Raw genomic sequence first — 8,356 nt, forward strand, 5'->3', positions numbered from 1 at the left:
GTTTCTTCCAGGAATGCCTCCAGAGTTTACTTCAGAAAATCCTCCAGGAGTTCGTCAATGACCCCTGCTGAAACTCTTCAAGAAATTTGTCCAGGAGTTTTTCGAAATATTTCTCCACAAATTCCTCTATGAATTCTTTCACGAATTCCTCTACGGATTCCCCCAGGAAATTCTTCAAGGATTCCTTTAAGAATGCCTCCAGGGAATTCCTTCAATAATTTTCCAGCAATTCCTTTAGTAGTTCCTCCTGCAAATTCTACAGGAATATCTAGACTCTTATTCCAGTTTTTGAAAGCTTCTTTCAAGAATTCTTTCAAGCACTTCTTTAGTAATGCCTTCAGGGATTCCTCCAGAAAGTCCTTCAAGGATTCCCCGTGAAATTTCTCCAAGGATTTCTCCTAGAATGCCTCCACGGATTATTCCAGTCCAGATACTTTTCGAGCTGGTAAAGTGATTCTCAAAATGATCCACGGAATGCTATTTGGATGCGCGAATCACACAATGGTACATAAAATTCAAATGTGGATGATACAATGAACACCAAGAAGGTGTATAGAATTTTAAAAAGGTGTGTGATGTGAGTATGGTTCATTATATACCTTAATGATCAAGGGAACGTCGAGATAATGCATGCGTGGCAAGTAATTGCAATTTGATTTATAGAATGCTAAGATAAAACATGAGATTTGGAGATGGTGTAAACATAAAAATGTTGGTGCTACATAAAAATCAAATTGCGTGAGGCAATAAAGGTGCATGATGTCACCGTGGTGTATAGGATCTTCTGATAACAACAGTTCATGGTGCATTGAATGCTAATATGGAGCATGTCATTCAAAGATGGTGCTTGATGTCAGTATTTTCCATTAGAGTTGACATCGTACAAGAAATGCTATTTCGATGTACGAAACTTCATACAATAATAATGGTGCAATAGATGCCTAGATTATATGATTGTACACACACACACACAATAGATGCCTAGATTATATAGTGAACGCCACGATTACGCATTAAATGCTTTAGTAATGCATGTAGTTTAACGATGGTGCATTATTTCGCAATTAGACACATATTTGATTCAAAGATGGTGCGTGAGATGTTCCCTAGATGATTCTATGAACATCATGGTGGTGCATGATGTCTGTATGGTGCATTAGCTTCACCATGATTCTGTTATACTCGTCATGCAATTCGTGCAAAGGTGCAGGTAACTCAATGTGGCACAGAAATCAACATGTTCCAGGTACGTGGAATACTATTTTGTATGCGAATTGCCAAAATGGTGCATCAAATTCAAATGTAAACCACATCATAATGGTGCATAAGATACCTAGATGGTATAATGAATGCCAAAATGGTGCATGGAAGGCTTGGAAGAAGGCGTATGATGCTTGTGAGCTGCATTAGTTGTCACCGTTACTCAAAGATTATCAACATGTTGCATTGTTTGGTGCACAAATTGCAAAAATGGTGCATAGAATACAAAATAAAAGTATTTTATGTGATGCTCACAACATAATGGTGCATCAGATACCTAGATGATATAATAAACGCTGAAATGGTGCTTGGAAAGCTTTGATGGTGCATGAAATTTAATGATGGTGCATATCAGTATGATGCATTAGATTCCTAGTAGATTAAAAGATAGTGCATGAGATCAGCATAATGCGTGGATACCTAGATCATTCCGTGGACGCTTTGAAGAAGGTACATGGTGTTAGTGTGCTGTATTAGTTGTCACCGTTATTTAGCGACACTCGACATTGTGTATGGCTAGGTGCACGAATTGCAAAAATGGTGCTTGGAATTCAATGTGATGCCGAAGTCACCATGGTTCACGTACATGGATTACAGTTTTGGAATACGAAATGGCAAAATGGTGCATGTTATTCGAATAGGGTGCTGACATCACTGATTAGTTAAAACATGGTGCGTGAGATTAGCCTAAAAATGATTCTGAGAACATCATGGTTGTGCATGAGATACTAAGAAATTGTATGTATCAGGGGTGCATTTGTTGCCACCATGATTCAGTGATTCTCAACATTGGGTGGTTAGATCCAAAATGAAAAATTGCAAAAAATGATACATAGAATTTAATGTGGTGCGGAAGTCAACATGGATCAGGTACATGGAATAGAATTGGGAATAGGATATGGCAAAATGGAGCTTATGAAATTCAAATGTGAATTAAATGCTTAGATGACGCGTGAGATGGTGCTTAGATATTTATGGTGGTACATGGAATGCAAAGAAGCTACATGATGTCTGTATGGTGCATTAGTTTTACCATGATTCAGTTATACTCAACAAATTCCATATGTAGGTGCACGAATTGCAAAAATGGTGCAGGAAACTCAATGCGGCACAGAAATCAACATAGTCCAGGTACAAGGAATGCTATTTTGTATGCGAAATGCCAAAATGGTGCATCAAATTCACTTGTGAACCACAACATAATGGTGCATAAGATGCCAAGATGATATAGTGAATGCCAAAATGGTGGTTGGAAGGTGCATGATACTAGATAATGCATTAGTTGTCACCGTTTTTCAAAGCTTATGGTTAGGTGCACGAACTGCAAAAATGGTGCATAGCATACAAAAAAATGTATTTTAAGTGATGCTCACGGCTCAGTGATATGAAAAATGCTGAAATGGTGCTTGAAGAGCTGTGATGTTGCATGAAATTTCATGATGGTGCATATCAGTATGAGGTATTAGATACTTTATTGATAAAAAGGCATTTCATGCGATCATCATAATGCGTGGATACCTATCATTCTGTGGACATCATGATGGTGCATTGAAAGCTTTGAAGAAGGTGCATGATGTAAGTGTGCTGTATTAGTCGTCACTGTTATTCAGTGATACTCGTTATTTTGTATGGCTAGGTGCACGAATTGCAAAAATGGTGCTTAGAATTCAATGTGGTGCCGAAGTCACCATGGTTCACGTACATGGAATACAGTTTTGGAATACGAAATGCCAAAATGGTGCATGTTTTTCAAATGCGGTGCTGACATCACTCATTAGTTAGAAGATGGAGCGTGAGTTTAGCCTAGATGATTCTGAGATCATGGTTGTGCATGAGATACTAAGAAATTGTATGTGTCAATGGTGCACCATAGCTCAGTGATTGGTAAGATCCAAGGCAAAAATGGTGCATAGATTTTTTTTATAGAAGGGGGGGCAAGTCCCCCCTTGCCCCCCCCCCTGTGCACGCTAGTGATTGCGTGTGATACAATGCATGAGCTGTACGAGTGAACCGAAAATGTGCTTTCTCTGAGGGGAAATGGGTGAAATCACAGTGATTTTTCAATTGCCTGTTTTCCATGACAAAAACGCTTTTATCAATGCTTTCAAAGCCCATGTTATCAGGTTATATTACGGAAAGCTGTTTAACATCTTTTTCGGGGCAATATTTGCCTAAAAAGTACGTCGTTTTAATGAATTTCGAAATGGTTCAAATTAAGATTACAATTTGACTAGTTCAAAGTTTGATTTCTTACCCTACCAAAAAACCTCGCTCTTCGTATACAGCGTGAGCGCGGTGTAGTTTCGGTTGCTTGATGGCGCGCGTCCTGAAAGGTTAAGAAACCAACTCGATGCATAGCTAATCACTGCTTATGGATCCACTGCTCCAGTAGCAGCAAGATATCCAATTTAACCAGATGAATCGTTCCAAAATCGTACGGATCGGGCGCGTGCCCGTTAGATTGGAGTAACTAATTCGAAAACAATCAATCGCGCGTCCAACCGATCCGATCAACGAGCTGCTAATCTGCAATTACTTCGCCGAGGCTCTTTATCGCGCGAACATGCTGTATCATCATGCGGTATTGTGGCTCCCGTCTTGAAATGAGTGGCTCGAGCTCCGGCTCATCTTAAGATCCATTTTAATTGCCCACCCTTCGTCCAGCCGAGTCTAACTCCATTGGAGTCGAAGTTGGGTGCGGAGGTAGAAAATAATGACCACTCTATGGTAAGTTGTTAATTTACCCACATACGAACATAGAGGGAGAGAGAGAGACCTTAATCATCGTCGATCAGGAGACCCAGAAATAGAACCATAAATCGAAAACTCATGTCGAAGCCTGGCACCACAGCACCACCGGGGGAAAGTAGGTTCCCTCCGAGCTCTCCATCTGAATAAGACAATTGTAAACAAATTAACGTTTTATAAATAAATTTGCAACTGTTGACGGCGAAGAGCCGCTCGCGAGAACTGGTTCTAGAATTGAGTCGAACCACTCCCATCTTACAAATGGGTCGTACGGGTCGGACGGTCGTAGAGTTGCAAATTGATGGGGATCCAAAGATCATCATCATCATCGTCGTCGTCACCAGCATCACCATCAGCTCAGCACCACCGGCTCTAGTCGGTTCGAGATGCGTGTGTGCAGATAAATAAAGGCCGATAATTGCTACTATGGGCGTCCATAAAACTGTGTCGTTCGATGTCGTTTACTTACTGTGGCGGAAAAGTTCGCGCGGCTTTGCCGCCATTTGAGAGCGTTGAAGCCGCGCGTGAGGAGTCTATTAATTCACAGTGACTGTAGCCAGTGTGTCCCTACTTCTCCTGGGTTGTAGCGCACTGGATTAGTAGGTACCGGGTTGCATGGAGATGAAGATGCGTTTGTAATTGCATGTTATGGAAAACTAGGAGAGCACATAGCCGTTGGCTATGATATGACGATACAAGTAAATACAAATTATTCGAATTGATTTGATGAGGATCGTCTTAGAAAAAAATCAGCAGCAAACGTGGCAAATCTATTTTCGGCAACCTTGATTATTTGACGAACGTATGAAAAGTACGTCCGAGTGCCAGAGAAGGACTCTAAGCTCAACTGTGCACTATGGTCCTCCGGAAAGTAGGGGGTTGGTGTCAGGCCCTGCGAGCCTGCCGTGAAAAACCATTGTAACGAAAAATTAGCAACAGAATAATACGAACCGAGACCAACGGCAACGACCCCAGCGAACAAAAAGGACTTGCGATTGGAAACTCGGTACGTGGAACTGCCGATCCCTCAACTTCATTGGGAGCACCCGCATACTCTCCGATCTACTGAAGGACCGCGGGTTCGGCATCGTAGCGCTGCAGGAGGTGTGTTGGACAGGATCCATGGTGCGAACGTTTAGAGGTAATCCTACCATCTACCAGAGCTGCGGCAACACACACGAGCTGGGAACAGCTTTCATCGTGATGGGTGATATGCAGAGGCGCGTGGTCGGTTGGTGGCCGATCGACGAAAGAATGTGCAGGTTGAGGATCAAGGGCCGATTCTTCAACTTCAGCATAATAAACGTGCACAGCCCACACTCCGGAAGTACTGATGATGACAAGGACGCATTTTATGCACAGCTCGAACACGAGTACGATCGCTGCCCAAGCCACGACGTCATGATCATCATAGGAGATTTAAACGCTCAGGTAGACCAGGAGGAGGAATCCAGACCGACGATTGGTAAGTTCAGCGCCCACCAGCAGACGAACGAAAACGGCCTACGACTCATTGATTTCGCCGCCTCCAAAAATATGGCCATACGTAGCACCTTTTTCCAACACAGCCTCCCTTATCGTTACACCTGGAGATCACCACAGCAGACGGAATCTCAAATCGACCACGTTCTGATTGACGGACGGCACTTCTCCGATATTATCGACATCGGGCGAGCTCGATGAGGCCCCTCTAGAGGACTGCTGGAGTACAGTGAAAACAGCCATCAACGATGCAGCCGAGAGCACCATCGGGTACGTGGAACGGAATCGACGGAACGAATGGTTCGACGAAGAGTGCAGAACGGTTTTGGAGGAGAAGAACGCAACGAGGGCGGTAATGCTGCAGCAAGGGACCCGACAGAACGTGGAGTGTGTGTGTGTGTGTGAAGAAATGGAACTGCTGTGCCGTTCCCAAGAAACACGGAAGTTCTATCAGAAGCTCGGCTTCGTGCAACGGCTTCGTGCCGAAACATGCAGGAATAAGGACGGAGGCCTCTTGACGGACGGACGTGAGGTAATTGAAAGGTGGAAGCAGCACTTCGATCATCACCTGAATGGCGTGGAGAACGTAGGCACGGGAGACCACGGCAACGGAGGAAACGACGACGCCAGTGCAACGGAGGACGGAAATGAACCAACTCCCACGCTGAGGGAAGTTAATGATGCCATTCATCAGCTCAAAACCAACAAAGCAGCTGGTAAGGATGGTATCGCAGCTGAACTCATCAAAATGGGCTCAGAAAATTTGGCCACCTGTCTGCATCGGCTGATAGTCAGGATCTGGGAAACTGAACAGCTACCGGAGGAGTGGAAGGAAGGGGTAATCTGCCCCATTCACAGGAAAGGCGATCATTTGAAATGTGAGAACTTCAGGGCGATCACTATTTTGAATACTGCCTACAAAGTGCTATCCCAGATCATCTTCCGTCGTCTGTCACCTAAAACGAATGAGTTCGTGGGAAGTTATCAAGCCGGCTTCATCGACGGCCGATCGACAACGGACCAGATCTTCACCGTACGGCAAATCCTCCAGAAATACCGTGAATACCAGGTCCCAATGCATCACCTGTTCATGGACTTCAAAGCGGCATACGACAGTATCGATCGCGCAGAGCTATGGAGAATCATGGACGAAAACGGCTTTCCTGGGAAGCTGACTAGACTGATTAAAGCAACGATGGACGGTGTGCAAAACTGCGTAAGGGTTTCGGGTGAACTATCCTGTTCATTCGAATCTCGCCGGGGACTGCGACAAGGTGATGGACTCTCATGCCTACTCTTCAACATCGCTCTGGAAGGTGTGATGCGACGAGCCAGGCTCAACAGCCGGGGAACGATTTTCACAAAATCCGGTCAATTTGTGTGCTTTGTAGACGAATGGACATTATCGCTAGAACATTTGGAACGGTGGCAGGGCTGTACACCCGCCTTAAACGCGAAGCAGCAAAGGTCGGACTGGTGGTGAATGTCTCAAAAACAAAGTACATGCTGGTTGGCGGAACCGAACACGACCGGATACTTTCGAGGTGGTGGAGGAATTCGTCTACCTCGGATCCTTACTGACGGCTGACAACAACGTGAGCCGTGAAATCCGGAGGCGCATCATCAACGGAAGTCGGGCCTTCTACGGGCTCCAGAAGAAACTACGGTCGAAAAAGATTCACCCACGCACCAAATGCATCATTTACAAAACGCTAATAAGACCGGTGGTCTTCTACGGGCACGAGACGTGGACCATGCTCGAGGAGGACCAGCAAGCACTGTGCGGTAGAGAAGGATGGACCACGAGCTCGCTGCACTTTACAGCGAACCCAGCATCCAGAAGGTGGCCAAAGCCGGAAATATATGGTGGACAGGGCATGTTGCAAGAATGCCGAACAACAACCCTGCAAAGCTGGTGTTTGCAACTGATTCGGTTGGCACAAGAAGGCGTGGGGCGCAGAGAGCACGATGGGCGGACCAGGTGGAGCGTGATCTGACGAGTGTTGGGCGCGACCGAGGTTGGAGAGCTGCAGCTGCTAATCGAGTATTATGGCGGCAAATTGTTGATTCAGTATTTTCATGAATTTGATGTTAACTAAATAAATGGGAGAGGTTCGTCAAGCCCCTGGACTCCTGTCCCTGTTGCCCTAACGGAGCTTTTTCCGATACCATCTGGGTAGTCGCTGGTGTGAGGCAAGGATGTACCGCTACTGTTTGTCATCATAATCTCGACGAGGTCATGGTGTGGGTTACTTTGGCAGACCATCACTATGGAGCATCTGAACGACTCCGAATCGGCCGATGATGTTGCTCTACTAGCTCAACGACGCTCTGACATGCACAGTAAGCTTAACGAACTGGCTGAACGCTCCTCTACGGCGGGTCTAACCATCGCAGCATAGGCCGACCCAGAGTTTCGTGGCGACGAAGCCTCAACAACGAAGTCAAAGAAGTGGCATAGGAATCTGACCAAGGCCCAGGACAAAGCTGAAGCGAGCAGCCGCCCAGGATAGAGATCTTTTACGTTGGACCTATGAACCCCTAGGAGTGCTCTCAGAATACATGAGTGAGTGGGTGAGGCTTGACAGCTAGAGCTAGCTAGTGGATAAAACACCAGATAATCAGTAAATCAGTAAAGTCGCTATTTCTGCATAGCGGCTTTGTCGTGAGCATGCTATGGTAGATCTTTCCATTCTAGTTTCATAGGTAACTTTGCAAAAAAGAAGGCATGATGCAATCTCGTAGTATGCCTGAGATATTCGCTAACACCCTCAATTCGACGAAATCTCAGAGGCTCTGTGATATTTAGAACACGGATTTCTATACCACTCCTCATCCAACCGAGTAGTATGAGTCTCGACTGCAC

The sequence above is a fragment of the Aedes albopictus genome, chromosome 1 (genome assembly GCF_035046485.1).
Source record: "Aedes albopictus strain Foshan chromosome 1, AalbF5, whole genome shotgun sequence".
Classification (NCBI taxonomy): domain Eukaryota; kingdom Metazoa; phylum Arthropoda; class Insecta; order Diptera; family Culicidae; genus Aedes; species Aedes albopictus.